Genomic DNA, 18,991 nt, shown 5'->3' on the forward strand with positions numbered 1-18,991 from the left:
CAGTCCCTTAAACCGAATCCCTGAGAGTCTGAAGCTCTCACAGTTACAATTGATAATGGGTACATTACTCAACGGCATAAAAAAAATGTAATGGCTGCACAAGTCTTTTGGATATTACAGCGATATTTCCCTCAGAGAGCCACGCCATCTTACATCTTAAAATATGTATAGATTTTGTGGCAAGGGAAGGACTACCTTTAACATTCATGTATTCACGTCCCCAACCCAAAAATATTAATTCCGCTAACACCCTCATTATTTCAACCATGAACTTGTGCTCACCTCACACCGTACCCTTTCAATATCATTATCACCCCGTCTCGCACCTACTACCACCTTGCGCACACATCATTTTATTATTAAAACTATGACAAAGTAATATTTCCACCAATGATGGTAATGTCTTGTCCAGGTAATTCCAGTTGGAGGCCCGGTGTCTCATTTTGAGTGCAGAGTGTGGGGCTAATGGCAAAGTGACCAGGGCTGGAGGAAGATAGAGACCTTTTCAATTATCTTGGAGGTGAGAGGAGGACTCATTCCGCAGCATATATGTGATTGGCAGTGACACCATAATAATCAAGAAGCTGAGAAAATAGAATAATTTCACAGCCATGTCCTACTATTTTTACCAATATGTTTGCTGGGGGCTGAGAGGTAAAGCCAAACGGATTAAATCACCTGCTGCACTAGAATCTCTCACACATGTGCGACCGTGGAATTTAATGGTAGACAAATTAAAATGTTCACTTCTTCAACTGAATTGTATTCCCTGATAAAATTGTGTATTTTTCAATAAATAAACAAATAAATAACATTTTAATTCAACATTTTACAGATATTGAGCATTTCTAACATCTGATTAGCAAATACAATACTGTCGAATAAGGGTTGGGGGTGGGTATTTTTTTAATTTTATTTTATTTTTTTTTATAAATATGATAGCATTGGTTATTTTGTGCCAGGTTCTATTTTCTCAGGCTGTCGACTTCTCATTTCAGAACCGTTTCCCTCAGCTGGACTCAGGCGTAGATGTTGTGTTATGCTATCCGAAGCTTTGCTGATAACATTTATTTTATTTATTTATTTATTTTTCAACTCCAGATGTGCCCGCAGATGTCACTCGATGGCAATTTGATGGCACAGCAACTTAGCCGAACCAATAAACCGACGCTACATCATTACCCCCACGACAATAAATACCTTCATCTGTGTGCTGAGATTGGCAGCAGTGATTAGGACGTGGGAACTATTTTAGGACGAACTGCGACGCCAAACCTGCATTTATCCACTTTCCCGTGTTATTGCTCAGCATCGCAGAGCATTTACTTCGTAGGGTCCCAAACTAGCTATCAAGACTAACTGAACAGCACTGCTGGCGCAATGGGAGCATGAAGTGTCTTGCTCAAGGGGATTTCAGGTTATGAATGCTACAAATAAATCTTTTAAACACACAAAATGGAATGCAACTGATCTGAGATTTGATACTGTGTGTGTTTACCAGAGCATGAATAGCACATGCACGTTAAGGCGTAGCAACGGAAACGAACACCAGCTGACGTAGGCGTTATCTTGGGTCACATAGGTCTGTTTCTGTGCTTGTCCCAAATCGGCTCCATTAGCAAATACAAGTTCAGCTGTTACAGATGACTGAAACCCTATCAGAAAGGAGCACACGTTGCAGGCAAACTGAGTCACACGCACACGCATACAAACAGACTACCCATGGGCAGGTGTGCATATTCATACACAACATGCACAAAGCCATGGAGACACACATACACTCAAACAGCGACAGCAGTATTGTTTTTCTCTTGAAAACCTTGATCAGGTGCCAGATCTTAAAAGCAGCCTATTATACACAAGAGGGAAAAAAGGCCAAGGACGCCTTTCATGAAGATCTCGCAGAGAAATATCAGGGAAGAGGAATACTCTCTAACAGCTCACCTGGTTATTCCTCCTGTTTGTCAGCTATCTCTGTGATTGTAAAGCAGACGCGCGGGAAGGAAATGGAAATAAGGAAAAACGGGGGTGCAGGGGAGGGAGCAGGCAGATGTGAAAATGAAAGGGTGGAGAAAACATGAGAGGAAATGGAAAAAGAAAGAGAGACAGATAAAGAGGGAGCGATTATGTACTGTTGGCGCATCTTGTTTCATGGCTGTGTGCTGGGTGAAATGTGTTGTGTTAGCTAAAACTCGTCCCTGGCTAAGCAGAAAAGTATTTGTCTCAGTTTCTGGTAGAGGATTTGTGGCGCTGTGTGGCAGAGGCTTAAAGAGGCATTTGCTATCATTATTCTGTCTGCTATTTTAATCTTGAATGTTGGCCAGGTTTAAAAGAAACCCCTATAATTGATTTTTGACAAAAAAAAATAAATAAAACAAATTTAATCTGTTCGCAGATGAATAAGAAAACCATCATTACTGTTGCAATGTATTATGCAGGTACATGGATACACCGGTGTATTAAGAAACTGCCTATAGCAGCAACGTTACACGACTCCAACGTCACTGACTCAGCACATACTGACCACAAAAACTGATACTTTTTGGCCATTTTCAGTGAAGAAACAAACACTGGCTTTTATGCTGAAATTTGCACTTTCTGCACTAAGTTGCTTTCAGTTGCCAGCAGTCGCAATGTAGGGTAACTTCCCCTCGACTCATTTTCGTTTGCTCATCCTCGGTTATTTTTCTTGCCTCCTGTCCTTGGGTCTCAGTTTCTGTCAAGTGAGATGCAAGTGGAGAAGGCAAAGAAAGGACAGAAGGAGAGAGGACTCAAGGCAATATTACAAATTAATAAAGTAGGAATATCTTGCTTTGGAACCGTCATTTTAAAGCAATGTCAGTTTTAACATTTGCGTCGATGCATCGTCTGTCCGTTGTTCTATTAAAGTCTCGCACGGTATAGATGTCAGCTTAACAGTGTTTTGACTATTCATATATTTACTACTCAACATATTAACTTAGGGGCTAAAAATACTTTGCTTTGTTCATGGTTGATCTAGCAATGTCCTCTCTCCTTAACATGCTTTTTTTTTTTTTTTTTTAATTAACACATCACTCAAGATGCGTCAAGAACAATTACTGTGTTGCAGGACACTTGAGAAAAGAGACAAATTGGATAATAAAGATATTAAAACAAGCACTTAGATGAGAGGCGAAACATCTACAAGAAACACTAGAAGGCCAGTTGCCTTTCTTGAGCATTTTTTGGATATACCATGACCTGGATAACTGAGAATCTTCACAGATTGAAAAATCCATAATAATATTTAAATGAGTCAACAAATTATTTTCCCACCTCTGTGTTTCCTTTCTGCCTTAAAGGGAAAGCATTTCCTTCATGCTCCCTGCTAGTAGACTCTGCTAGTGCTTGTTGCAGGCAACAGATGTGTTCCGCCCGTGGCGTGAACGCATGGCATCTGTACATTTCCCGAAGTACAGCCAACCATAATGTGTGGGGTTAGCAGTAAACGCAACACCCAGAGCAAATCTGGCACCATGAAAGTCACATCGTTAAATCACTGTACGTCGGAGGCATGTTCCTGGCTATCCAATAAATGTTTAACCGATTCGGAGTCATTTAAAATCTGCAGAGTCAGTTCTCCTTAGACTCTGTGGCTTTGTCACTACCCATTTCACATACAAGCAGCTATGTGAGCCACTGCTAATGTAAAAATATTGATTATAGCTGTAAAGATGTGTTGCACACATTCTCGCTTGCTTTCAGCAAAAGAACCTGACTAAAACAGTCCAATGAAACCCGTGGCTGTGTGCTGCTGCATGCCAGTGGCTAAATCTAATGATCGAATGAGCTAATGATCCGGGTGCAGCAGTGCTCCGATGCAGTGATAAACTTAGAAAAACAACCGATGCCAACAGAAACAAACCAGCGCTTGACTGATAATCTGGGTGATTAGTATAATCCAGGTCCAGGTTCGCTTTATAAATCCTTCGGATCACTGGACCAGTTGTGCCATAGGCATCCAATTTAACACCTTGGCAAACAACCTCACATCCATAAGATGTCATTTTTTGCGAGGATGAGGGCAGATTTTAAATGGAAGGATATATGTCATTATTTATTCAAATTACAATTAGCTGCTATTGAGGCAGAGAAAATATTGAGTGGATGAGCAGATGGAGGGTGTGAAATTTTCATCTCCCTAAAACCCTCCAAAATCGGAATGAGAGATTTCTCCTTGGTTTGCTCTTGACACCACTTCCCCTACCTGTACTGTAGGAAATTAACTTTCCCAAAGGATTTATGCATAGGGTGTAATAATGGGAGTGATTTCAGTGGATTTGTGTATCTTATCACTAAATTAATTCGGTCAGACTGTCCCTAAAATAATGTAACAGAGACAGCCACAGCATTTTTAGTGGTGATGTGGTAGGTGTATGTTTTTTTTCTTTCTTTCTTGTTTTGAGTAATTATGTTTGGCAGCTTATATTTTTACTAATTCTCTTCTCTAGTAGAAGCATCTGTTTTTCATTTAAGCCTCACATTTAAACCTCGAGACAAATGCACATCTGCTAACGCACAAAAACATACAAAGAATAGAGTATTTGCAGATGTACAAGGGAGACATCATTTTTCACAACCAAAAGTAATGTTGAAATGCTGAAGACCTTAACAAATTTTGTTTGAAATTAAATTTGCAAATGATGAAATCTTCTTTTTCAAAGCAGACATCTGACCGAGTATGGTCCTGATGCCCGGATGAGACACTGCCCCGCCAGATTTATTGAGTATGCATGGGGAGGTGCATGGGACAGGCATCCCAGAATGCATTTTAAAGCATCATCAAATATGCTGCCGTTCCACTAACAGACTGTGTCTCGATGTCCTCCAGAGTCATCTGTCAAGTTTGAACTAGTCCAACAGCTGCATACTTGGCCTTGATGAATCTCCAATGTGTAGGCTGTAACGTAGGCTGTAATCTACAGAAAAATAATGCAAACAAGGATGTGTCATTTGTCATTTGTCAAGTACAGGACAGGAACGCGTAATTGAAAAAACAGATAATCTTTTAATTAATGTCAGGGCCCATTTACACCCAGCATTAACGTGCAGACAGCTTGGTAATCGCTTGAACATGACCAAAATTAATTCCGGATACATTGAAATTGCTGGAACCAAACTGAGAAGAAGTCTTGGCATGGTGTGGGCACATTCTTTTAGCAGTGGAAATGTGTCCACAGAGGAAAACTGCCTGGTTAACCGATGATCTGTATGCAAGTCGGCACTCATTTTTTCGCCAACCAAGTCATACGACAGTGGAAATGCTACATTATGAGTTCACTAAACCTCTTTGGCACTTTTGTTTATCCTTCTTCTAAAATCTGGCAGACCTGGCGCATCGCTTCCTGCTCCAATAACCCATCCATTAACCAAAAATAAACTACATTTCAGCTTAGGTTTTCGCATCATTCTTGCCCTAATGTTTGAGCTTTCCCAAATGTTCCATTACAATCCCACTATAAAGGCCCACAATAAAATAGTTTGTGTTCCATCTTGCCAGTGCTGATGTTGTGTCCTTTTGCTTATGAGCTAAGAATCGACTCATCCGTGTCAGTTTATGGCCAAATTATAATTAGAAATATTTCCATGGCTACAGCATGATATCTGCTTTAATGGAGGTGTGAATGCAGAGAATATAAAAATCCCCTGCTCTGTAGCTCATGTGCACTCACCCTCACTAGAATACAAAATATCATATAGTCTTCATGTAAACGAAGAGAGGGCAGTTTCCTCTGCTCCTCCGAGAATAGTCAAGAAGAGACTTGTGTGTATTGAAAGGATTTTTCTTGATACCAGGATTTTTTCCCCCAGTTTCTATATTTTGATTGAGCCATGGGAATGACTTCATATACTGAATAATCAATGCAGGTGTTAACAGTGTTATTTCACCTTACCACATATACGCCTAAAGTTTTAGACCATGTACAATCAAAAAAATAATAATAATAGTAAATTGTGTCTGAGGAGTCAGTTCATTCATACTGCAGCATGTGGACACTAAGGCAATCCATTGAACCATTTAGCTTTTTTAATGAATTATTTTTGTCAGTTATATCAAGATCGGTTGTTTTGAAAGAGTCAATGAAACATTGCATAAGTCAAACCGACGAGTCCCATGGGAATAGGGCTTAAGTCGGACACTAGGCACTCCAAGAGGCTGGGGGAGTTTTCCCAAAGCTGAAAACACAACAGGAGTAGTCCCTTAAGTGGATCAAACAGTGTGGAAGGCCCCACTACCAGCTAAATCTCAAGGAAATAAACATTTATTAGCATACGTCTGTGCCAAGGTAAAGCTACAATAAGCTAAAGCCATAGTGATAGGTAGCTGGTTAACGCCGAGCCAGCACAGTTATATGAGCAAGACGGCCATATGTACAAAACTGCATATCAACGTTATGGTTACTTTCGGCAAATATTAGTAATATTAGTTACAAATAATGTTAGTTAGTGCCTAACTAACATTAGTTAACTTAATGCTAGCTTAATGTTAGCTAGCTAGCTAGCGAGTTCATGTTAGCTTGCTAACTTTAGCTGTTGCACTGGGACTCAAAGCTTTCTCTAACATTATGTTTCATCAATTTTAGTTGAAAGTTGAACATAGCGTCCCAACTGGAAATATGAACTTTGTTTTCATCTTTCATGTATCAGTTCAGGTTGAGCATTTTGTGAGTAGAAAACCTACTCCTGAGGCTGCTTGTTGTATTTGAGGTAGAGGGCATGGGGGTAGAGGGTTTCTTACATTTTGGCATTGACCGCTATGTTTTCGACTCCATAATCATATTTTCCCTTTGGTTGCATATTTTAATATTTTGGATATATCCCTGCACTGCATATCCTTGATATGGAGGATATCACACAGGTATTGCTTCAAAAAGAATCACTGACATGCACCTGTATAAGTCTCCCCGCCATGACACTGTGTTGAGACTGCGTCTGCGTCTGCGTCAAGAAGCTTGACAGGCTAGCAACAGTAACTAAGTGGGGTGGGCTTTTCCGAAAGGTCAATTCACCTCTTCACCCTGATGGGACATAATTGCAAGAAAAAGTGCAACTACAGATAATATCAGTTTTAAGCGCTTCCCATTTAATTGAGACAGTTCTACCGCCCTGGTGTTGTTGCACACTGGAACATGTTTCTACCACTTTTCCAACCTGAGGAAATTTCCCTGGGGTACTAGGAATATTTGGAATTGAGTGAATTTCCACTTCAAGGACAATATCTTACCCCATAAAAGTTTCATCTATAAAATTACATTTATTTTGATATATTAACTTCTTTGCACCCTGTGGGATTAGTCTCTTCCACTGACAGTCAGTCTCTATAATATCTCCCTCAAATCAGTATGCTATTAATTTGCTTTGCAAATACTATTTTATTTTCAGCATGGCCTCAATAATCCCCTTTACAGCAGCATGGCTTGAATCTGTCCATGTTCACTTACCCAGACCTGAGACAGCATTATCATTGCTGTATAGTCTTCAATGTTACTGCTACCTACTGGACCGGAGTGGAGACGGATATTGTATCATTAGCAAAAATAACTCCTCACTGGACTAATTTGTCTAATCTTTGTATGGGGGAAAACATTTTGAAGTAACCATTTAGTTGTTGAAAGTTTTGAGACTGAAAGACCTGCATCTTTTGAATGGAAATGTGGCCTTCGTTTCACCTGTGCATCTCATGCTGCGGCAAGACAAAATAGAGGCAAGTTTTTGAATATTTTTAGGTCACTGTAGGCACTGAACTGAAAACAATGGCTGCCAAACGTTAAACTAAAAATCTTTTCAGGATTTAAAAAAATGCTTAACAGTTACATGATGTATACACAGTGTGTCAGCGGTTAACTAATTAGAGTAGTTTAGGTGCCTATTCTTCATATGCCATGGCTATAATGGGCAGAGCGAGAGAGACTGTGGAGTGTGCGCTGTGTATGAAAAATTCATTACCACAGTCATTGGTACGGAAGACATGCTGGACTTGGTGAACAATCATACTAGTCCAGCATGCCTGGAATTTGTCACACCTCTGTTTTATTTCACTTATCTCATTTTCCAGAAAAACACAATTGCAAAACCAACAGTGGGACAGCACCATATGTTTTTCTTCTTCTGAACAGATGTGACAACAGCTTTTCTTACTTTATCACATTTTAACCCTAGCCTTAACAGCAAAACTGCGCATAGTAAAATTCACCCAAGGACAGATGAGATGACACCTCATGTTAACTTTTATTGCAAAATGGAAAATTATTGGGTATACAGGGAAAAAAATGTTAGTTAGAATGGTTAGAGTCAGGGTTAGGGTTAGACAAATGAATCAGGGAAAGGAAAATATGTTATGTTTTGTTCATTAGTTAGATTCTAATAACATTCAGTGAAGCAGTTACTGATTTCAGCACTTTTGTGCAGTTACAAATGTCTTGTGAGATAGCATTTTCTGTGTCTCAGCGTGGAAAGACAGGGACCATATTAACTGTGTGCCAGAGTTTAGGACCGAATCCTTTTTGGCTGTCGAGTGACTGAGTCAGCACTTCAGCCTCTATTCAGGGTTTCCCTGTGTCTTCCCTCCACGCTGTCTCTGAACCCTGCCTTTCTTTTATCACGCTTACACACCTCCTTTCTCTTGCGGTGCACTGCATCCTCCACTCTGATCTCTTTTCTCTAGTATTTAAATTCATTCTCTTGATGTTACTCTACAGTTCTCCTTGTTTTCTTTACTATTTCCTCTCCTCTGCTGATACAGACAGATAAGGAACATCGTGTTCAGATTTAACTAATACATGAGCCCCTATACAGTAGTGGTCTATCATCGCGAGTGGAAAAAAAAATACTAAAAAAACAAGTACTGTGACAGTAGAAAAAATGGCCCTTGACCGCACAAAACTGCACTCTTTGCAGAAGTTTCCTCATGAGTCCTTGAAGGAGTGACTTATGAATGCTTTTCTGTCTCAAAAAAATCTTCTAAGATCCAAAATTAATTTGGCAAACTCTAAAGTCTGAAACTTTTTAACATGATTATGGTTTATTTTGCATGGCTTATTGGCAACATGGATCCATACAAATGATTTCAGCAACTATTGTATTAACTGTGAATACATTCATTGTTAATTGAGTTCAAATGCTCTTTGTTGATACTGTTGATTGCTTTTTATTTGTGGTTATTTCTTATAAACGCTGTCACTCTTCTTCCAACCCAATATCGAGTCAAATTGTTTGTGGGCAATACATAGACCACAAAAAAAAAGAAAAGAAAAATGGACGCTCTGACTGGACGCACTGAGGCTAAATTCCTGGGATACAAGCGACACCGTCTTGCAAGTTTGAATCCAGAGTCTGTGCAGTACTGTCAATATTTTTAAGTTTTAATTTGGCTAATTAATTACATTGCATTCAGTTACAATCTCATGAATTCAAAATTCAGATCCTTGGGGCCAATGACCATAGACCCATACGTATGCGAGGGTAGGAATGTCAAAATAACCGTTCGACTGTTAAACAAAAGTTAAACTTTTTTGTAAGTGAATTATTGTAATTGATACGCTAGCTAAGACAACATACCAATAGTTAGCATAGTTAGCATTTATAAGTCTGAATAAAACAATCTTTCACACCGAGTCACACTATCCACAGTGAAATGAAATTGTGTGAAGTGACCCTTGTATATATTAAAGACATTTTCTCTAAAAAATAAATGAGGATAAAACTGACCATGTTCAAAATGTTAAACCTGCCATGCTAATAGAAATAAAGTTACTGAAATGTGAATCCATTTGACACCAACGTGAAAGGATTATTACAAGCAGGGATGCGAATATGCATTCCAGACTGTCCACATTTACCAGTTCAAAGCAATGTCAGATAAGACAGATCTTACAGTTTCAGTGGAATGAACATGCACTGACACATTGCTCGCTCACTCTAATGATCCTTGACTCTTGGAAAAGTGGAAGTCGTGTGTACGGAGAGATATTTTCCTCCATTCCAGATACGCTGAAATCAGGTTAGAGGAAATTGCCATTGCTCATCAAAACTACTCATATGCCTGCTCATTTGCAATAAGAGCGAGGGAGTTTGAGCAGAGGAAACATGGTAATAATTAGATTTATTCTGTAATAACTCTGGAAATGTCAGTGCAAATGTGGTTTGGGGAGAAAAGAATGGTCCGTTCCAGGTTAACTCTCCAAATTAAAAACAACAACAAGATGTCATTTTATTTTTTTTATGTCAACTGTTTGCTGAACCTAGCCATGCTTTCACAATAAAGCAGTTCCTAAAGATCAACGTTGGCATACCCTTGGGGACTGGGAAACTTTAAGATATCTGGAGTTAAATTTGAAGTTTAAAACAGAACCATGTGCTGTCACTTTTGGGACTATCTTTGGCCTTTGAAGTGGGTTATCTTCTCAGCAGCGTTTCCGGCTGCATTATCTTCTGTGCTTAAAATTAATCCACATATTTATGAAGTCAGGGTTCTGTCTGCGTCTCCTTTCTCTGGTATGCAACGTTAAAGGAGAGGAAAAGTTTTAATCCGTGCATACATGACGAAAGGGTTTTGTTACTGAGGGATTATAATGTCCATCCTTTCTGCAGAAGTACCTTTGATCGAGTCACAAACGCATACACATTTAGGCTTTTGACCAGCAGTGCTTGTGTTGAGGCCTTCAGATCAGTTCACGGGGAAAAAAAATCTGTTCCTGTGTGTTTCTTGATGAATGCAATACGATCAAAGGTACTTGTGCGGGTGGGTAGAAATGAATCTGATAATCCTTTTTGTAACAAAACTTTGTAATCACTTATGCACGGATTGATACTTTTCCTCAGCTGAAACATAGAACACCAGGGACAGAGAGAGACAGACAGAGGCGTAGGGGGGTAAACTGGCAGAGACAGATGCAACAGAAACAGATAGAGACTGAGAAATCTTGGAAGCTAGTAAATATTAATACTAAAAAAAAACATAAAATGCAAATATATCATAGAGTCTCTTCGACTTTGCATTAGAAATGTCTGGGCTGAAAGGGATTGTGTTTTTCAAAGGAACGTTTTTAGTTGTGATAGAAAGCCACAGCCTTGTTGCTAACCAGCAAAGAGAATTCTTACAGTGCAATGCAAGAAGAAAGCCAACATTTGTGAGTTAAGAAAATCAAATAGCTCTTTGCAACGCAATTTGTTATTCAAATAGCATATTAAAATTTACTACATTCACTTTACAGTCACATTACATTGAGAAATAAGTAGGACTTTAATAGTCTCTGCTGTGAGGGTTGTAGTTTGTCCAGTCCTCAGCAGCTTCTGTGTTTCTTGCTGGTTCAGCTTTTAACCTTTTTCTGTTTTTTTTCTGTTCTACACTTAATGTCTCCCTGACTAATCTGACTCACCGAATCTACTCAGTTGGGATAAATCTTGCCATTGCATGCTCCCATGGGCTGTCTGTTTGTTATGGTCTACAACATCTGTTCTGCAGCAGGGACACATCAGAAGCAACCTTTGAGCTAGCAACCTACATGCTGAAAACCGGGCTGTGCAATCAGGAAACCTGCTTGGTTCATTTCGTGTTTTAAGGAGCGTACGAACATGAGTGACACGAGACCACAGAATGAATGACATTAAGCAAATTCTCGCAGTGATCATTGACACACAGCTGACGTGATGGCTCGAAGATCTAGCTAGATATTTTTATGTTCTGCTTGTCTCAGTCTAGAACATATGCCACGGGAAATGTAGAAGACGTGACTGAGGCGACTTCCACTAGCGGCCAGCTGTCAAGTACACAGGCGAAAAGCGGTTCCTGCATGATCTGACACGACCATCGACCGTCACCGAGTTCACATTTCTTTTTAGTCTAGCAGCAGCAGCAGCAGCAGCAGCCACAAGGTTCTGTGATATCAGTTTATTAAGCTTCTTCAGGTGTCTCATACAGCTAGACGAGCATCTGGACTTTTAATGATTCCACAAAGATCATGGAGTACTGAAATGTGCTTTCCACCTAGGGTACGATTATCAAATTCAAAGTTATTTTGCGTTTAACAGTAAAGTCATGTATGTAAGTGGTACACCAAAACAAGCTACCTCAAGGCAATACTTTACAAGGGCACTGTTGCTGCATCCCATGGATCAGTGTCAGTCAAGACAACTGAGACTAATTCAAACTTATACAAGCAAGCCAGATTTTTTTTTCTTCCCTCTAGGATTGTGAGTGCTGACAGACCATTCTCTCTAACACTGAGGCAACACCACAGCTTTAGGATATATGCAACTACACTCTGAATAAAAGGACTAGCTTGGATCACTTAATTATGTGACTAAACCTATAAATCACGCGTCAAAATGAATTCTGCACTTGGCTACCACGTCACCTCTTTTACGTTAAATCGCCTAGCAACAGTAGATTGCCTCTCCTTTCAACTGGATTATCAATTTGGTAATTGCCAGAACAAATTCTGTGCGCAGACTGTCAATTGCTCGGCAAAGAGCAGAAAAGGGATAATTGCGGGTCAATTCGTGCCTTTTAATCATGCTCCAAATGAGCTCCGCCATGGGTTCCCAATTTTTATTGGCATTATAATAAATGCTATTTTACTGCTTTTTCTTTTTTTCTTTTTTTTGGGGGGTCCCCCTACTGTTAGCCTGAATGAGCTCCATCGCTGTTGCTCCTGAATCCACTGTTCTGCTATTATTATGTGACTGTGTTCATCAGCAGCCTTTTCAATATTAATTGGCTGCTGGACAATGAAAAGCTCAGAATATCTGAATGAATACATGAGTGAAATGAAAGGAATGTGTTGTTCTCTCAAGAACACTCTTACTAAGATTTTAGATCAAACGCTACTGTGAAAAAAAAACGGCATCACTCTTGAAAAAGCGAACCTCACTGAAGGGTGCATGCGGCTGTGGGACAATACTGTTTGATTCTTAAATATGAGAGGCAACCATAGACTCCATACAAGTATGCAGATGTCATTATTCAACAGGCTTTTTTTATTTATTTATTTATTTTTCAGATGAGCTGAACAGCTAGCAAATGCCTTCACATGCACTTCGGCAGATGATAAAGGCAGCCGCTTGCTCGATACGGTCATGCTTCTGCTTTTTGTCCAAAAGAAAAACATTATTCTGGAGTCAATATCTAATTTTCCTGTTTTGCCAGGTAGAACAAATAAGTGAAAAAATGCTCTCTCCTCAGCCTTCCTCAGAATCTACCCATTTCCTCACTGCCTTTCATGTCTTTTCTCTTCCTTCATAAAGTGGCTGCAAACAAGACAGACCTTCTCTTCTTGGACATATTAAATGCAGCCAGGAGCTAACAATAAATCCCTTTGGCTCCTAATTGATAAGTTGTCCTAGACTGAGTAATCTTATTTTGCACTTAGCAGCATCTGATAAAGGAGAGGTTACAGTCTTTCCAAACCAGCTTTTAATGAGGCCTGGAGTTTAATAAGATGCAAATAAAAGGACAAATCATGCACAAATTTTTCAGTGAAGTGTGCTTTTCCCTTGACATTTACTTTACAGAAGCAAATTCCCGAAAATTAAGGGAGACGACAAAAAAAAAAAAAAATTCTGAACATGCTTTCCTCCATGAGTGTAAACTCAACAACACTGATGTGCGCCTATGTCTGCGAGAGGCGTGGGGGACGGGGCGCCTGCTTATGAATTATAGAGGGCCAAAGAAAATACGTATTGAGGTGGAATGGATCGGTCAGGCGAGACATTAGTATTTTTGCCCTACTTTCCCTCAAGCTTGTTAAAAGCAATTGTCTGGACAATCTGTCACCCAGCCTGTTAGGGCTCCTCGAGTGAGGCCTGAGATGCGCACACACCGTCGAACATCTTACCGAAGAAATGATAAACAAAGAGGGACTGATCCTTGAAGTTTAACAAGGATGTGAGAAGGACACGTTTGAGCAACAGTCAGCAGAATGAGGACAAATTACACATTGCCTGCGTATGTCTGTGGTGGTAAGAGTCGGCGCATGTTTTAAATAGTTCCCATGCTCTGTGCAGCAGGTGTGCACCTTTTTTTTGTTGTCATAATCCAAGCCCACGAAAGTAAAATCAAAGAAGAATTGATTGTTCTTTTTTCTGCCAGACAGAAGGGGAATTTCTATCAGACTGCCAGCTCCCACTTGCTCTGTCTTTCCTTTAGCTTTTAAAGAAAAATCCCAGAGACAACAGATCCACGGCAGAAATAAAGCCTCTTACAGAGTCCCCTTTAGCCGTCAACTGCACTGACAGGATCAGATTTAACACCACACTTGATTTTCTCAGCCCCCCAAGAAAGGTACGAAATGACTGTCTAGCATTTCTCTGCCACCCCTTTGTCTCGCTTCAGATCAAAAGTGAACTAGACAGATTCTGTGTAGTTGAAAGACACCTAAAGGGCTCAGCGCTGGTGCCTACTGCTGTTCCCAAGACCTATGTGAAGAGGGAGCAGGGAGCCGGGCTTTGTGCGGCTCAGTTTTATTTCTCAGCTCGTGATGTGGCGATAGGTGGAAGGTGGGCTTTGTTAACCTAAGGGGGCAGTCAAGGTCAATCAGAGCCGGCTCCCTCAAAAGCTTTTGATTACTTTAATATCACACAAGCTGATTTATTTGCTGGATGTTTCACATATAGAAAACTGATTTTATGATTCTCTTCGCTCGACCCAAGATAACACACTTGCGTCTAATGCGGAAAATTTTCTGATTAGCTGATGAAAGGATGAAAAGAAAATGAGTTACCAACAGTATTACGGGGCAATTTGCAAGACTGTCAGCAACAGAAAGCATGAAATATTCAAAATTTAACTGAAGGTATCAACAGAATGTAAAGAGGCAACGGCGATGGCTCAGTGTCCAAGGCATCCTATCCGTGGTTGTGCATGGCAGCGATATCTATCAAAGTACGTGGATTAGCTAGCTGAGGTATGTTGCGTTTTGTAGTACCACGTTGTACAACAAGAGAGGAATTTTTATAACTCAACAGCTGAAATTGTTTTAAGACTGAATTCTACGCATATTTAAGTGAAATCCCAAAGAGACAGGAGTGGTCAGGCTCCACCAAGCTGGCAATGGACAGTGCCACCCTCATTAAGCTATGCAGCTGATGTCACAAAGGCTGTATCCATCTTTACAACATTCACTGAAGCTCTAGGCAACCTTTCGTCATCAGAAAAGCAGGATGAACACGAGAGCCGTCCAACTGTGTGCGTGTTTCTTTCTTTTTTTTCTTAAGCCTAACACTGATCCCTGCTGTCTTAACACGTTTCTTCTTCCTTGTTTCATCATGGAGGTTGGCTATTGGATTGTTTCTGTACATCGGTGCCATCAGTTCCTGATTTTGATTTTGTACTAGTGTACTAGTTTAAATACCCTTTAATTTCTTAGGTATTCAACAGGTATTGCGGGGAAGTTGCAAAATCTTCATATCTTTACACACACACACATATATATATATAAAGATAGCAACTCCCCCGCAATACCTGTTGAATACCTAAGATATATATATAGATATATATTTAATTTTCCTCCACAAATTGAAATTTCTTTCAGTATACATTAACAGGAATCCAACATATTTTAGTCAAGGGATAAGGGATAGCTTAATACTGAAAATAATAATCATAATGTATATGTATAAACAGCACTAGGCCAAGTTTAATATTGAAAACGTATAATAGGTAGGGGGTCCCTTCTTAATCTCTTTATCAGTTTGGGAGGCCTGAAAAAAAAAACAGCTTTAATGAATTTAATGACGCTGCTTCATAATATCAGCAACTATCAACAACACCAGCTCCCTTACAGAAAAAAAGGCACTTTACAAATTTCCAGATAAATTAAAATATTTGGAAATTCCGTTGTTTAAATTTACAGATTTTTTATATTTAGGTGTAGGGGTAAAATACATTTTTTTTTGACATTCTGTTCGACTAAGTGATTCATTTGAAAAAATGTAGCGTGGTGAAAATAAGCCCGTATCCACTGCATCTAATGATCATTGATGTATTCATTTGTACATTTGACAGATTTTCTCTGCCTGCTGCTGCTTCTTCTTCGTCTCACACAAGACAGAATGCTGGTGGGTGATAATATGCGATGATGTTTTATAATTGCTGTGGTATTGGCCAGTGCTCTCATAACTGAGGAATGATGCCAGGTACTGTTGGGGGAAAAAATAAAGGAGCAGGCAAAGTTCAGCTTGGCCATTTCACCCTGGTCCTTAGGAGACACAAATGCCCAATCTATCACGTTTGATTGCTTAGCCGAGTCTGAAACACTAGATATGGATAACAACCCTTCACCCGTGTGCCCCAACAGCGAGCAAGGTCAAGCTAATGAGCGCCCTTATATGCCTGAGGTGATGGGCGGAGGGGAGGCAGGGGTGGCATTTGCTGATTATTGAGCTTCTCTGATGAAAACAGCCTCTGGAAAGCAGAGCGGAGTGAATCAAGGAAGAGTGGGATACAAAATGAAGATGGAAAAAGCCGGGAATGACTGTCAATGATATTAAAGGCCTCTTCTGGTCCACTGATGAAAGACTAATCATGATAAATGCTTCTTAAGTCTCTTTCATTTTGTGCCAGTAGACACACACGTTCACACATGTGCTCACACAGACTTTCAAACCATTTTTTTTTTTTTTTTTGTTTATAAAATCAAGTCATGAACACAGGGAAAAACAAGTAGTGAGATGGCACCACTGGGCGTTTTATTCCCCTATAAATCATTTATAATACTACAAATCACTAATGGGACCGTATGAACGTAATGAAATACATGCATCAAAGCAGAGGTTGCAGCAAACACAGGGACACGGATCTCTATGTTATATTCTGAAGGATGTTGTTTATGCTGCTGTTTCTCTCCAATAACAGAATATCATGGGGGAGCGGATTTGAATATGAAAGCAAATGCTAATGATCTTTGGCATGTGTTGACATTTGCGGAGATTTACCCATCTTAATGTTTATTTTAAAAGCCTGAATGCAGAAATGCCGAAGAGCTGTCGCGCGCACACGTACGTACGCACTCCACGCGAATCCCACGCCTGCTTCTTCGCGTGCACGGACTGAATTGAGACCGAGAACGCGTGCACCTCGCGTCGATCACACTTCACGTCCCTGACACTTCTGAGCCGCGTCGCAGCGTAAAAAGAATATATTGCTCGCGGCACTTAAGTCTTATAGTCAAACCTCTTGGCGCAAACATGAACACAGTTTATTTTTAATGCACGAGATGCCACTGTGCATGCATGCACTCACTCACACTCACGTCCGCACCTAAAGCACACGCTTGTCCGTATGCTGGCGCCATTTTATTTTGCACATTCAGCTCGGTAAGTGTGCTGTACTCTCATCTCTCCTCGTCTCTGCTGTACTTAATGACTTTTGTCTAATGTCTCCATAAGCTCTATTGAGGGGAGTGAATGCCAGGTAAGACTACAGGCCACAACACATTTCTGCCTCTCTCTGCAAAACTGCACGGTCTGCCTACAGTAATTACCACAACACTGTGTGTGTGTGTTTGTGTGTGTAGGGGGCGTTAAGCTAGGAGGCCTGTATGTATGAGTGCGACTATTCAAATTCATTCCTCCTTGTGTACAGTAAATACGCACGTGATTGAGCGACTCGAGATTCGACGCCAAAACAAGGGCGAGAAAAACAATCGCCAAGAGGGAGGGATTTAAATCCGACACATAACCAAAAGGGGTCATTCTCATTCCGCATCCCGGCTGCGACTCAAGAAGGTGGGGGCCATTAATACGCGCTGTCAAATGATTGATTTTTTAGAATTTCGGCGCATTAAGCCGCTATTAAGCCACTGATTTTGTCGTTGAGCACAAAGAAAAGTACACGAACAAATAAAGGCTCTGTGGGGCGGCCACACTTATCCCGTGCATTTTATTGTTTTCCTCACGTATTCCTCTCGATTATTTATGTCCCGTGGCCTGTGGGGATTATGACAAATGGCCCCAATTCTGAACAAATAAGCAAGTCAAACAATTTTTAACTCGGGGGTGTCAATTTGACTGATAGCACAGCAGACAAGGTATTATCAGCTCAAGGCTGTTGTCCTGGTTTTTCCTGTTGCTAAGCCGTTAGAGGTCTCACACACCAAGCTGACAGTTGACCATAGGGTGCTGCCGGGTTATTGTCACTTGCAAACCATTCCCATGTTCTTTCAGCATATTTACTCCTTGTCTTTAACATCTTCTTCTTCAAAGAAACAACACAACACCAGCGAGGGAGAGCAAAAGCTTACAGTGCCAGTTTAGTCGCACGCACTCTTGGTTGACGTCACACTTTGCTTCCGTGCCGAGAGTTAGATGAGAGGAACAATACCTCTCTCATGTCTCTTGCACTAAATATGAAGCCTATGCCAGCAGCTGGCTAACTACGCCTCACAGACTGGCAGGAAGGGGAGACAGCTAGCCTAGCCCTGTCCAGAGATAGAAAAATCTGCCTAGCAGCAACTCTCAAGTTCAGGATTAATTAGTTTTTCTGTTTGTAAGTTACTTTTTTTTTCTGTCTGCACCAGAATCTCGCATTTGTCTCTCTGCCAGGTGAGACTGGCAACTGATCCTGGACTTTACATTTAGCCCGCAGACTTGAGCTTGGAATCGGTCTTAAAGTGCAACGCTCAATGAATGCCAAGCTGCTTTTTTCAAAGTTCAAAAACTGGGCGTAAGTGCCCTGAGAGAACCGAGGCCTGGTTTGGAAGAAAGATGCTGTAACGCATGCGGCAACAAAGGCTTTCAGACGGAGCCTGTTGTGTGTTTCTCTGTGTACACATGTTTGGCTGTGTGTGACAGAGAGAGAAAGCAAGATTTGTATCAAATCGCGTTTAACCTCCCCGTTCACTCATCCACCCACGTAACCAGAAAAACAGCGAGAGAGGGAGAGAGAGAGAGGGCACAAAAGTGAGTGAGTGTATGTTATTCGCACATGATTTACCACTCATATTAAAACAGGGAATATATCATATCTCAGATT

The sequence above is a fragment of the Mugil cephalus genome, chromosome 18, assembly GCF_022458985.1.
Source record: "Mugil cephalus isolate CIBA_MC_2020 chromosome 18, CIBA_Mcephalus_1.1, whole genome shotgun sequence".
In the NCBI taxonomy this organism is placed as follows: domain Eukaryota; kingdom Metazoa; phylum Chordata; class Actinopteri; order Mugiliformes; family Mugilidae; genus Mugil; species Mugil cephalus.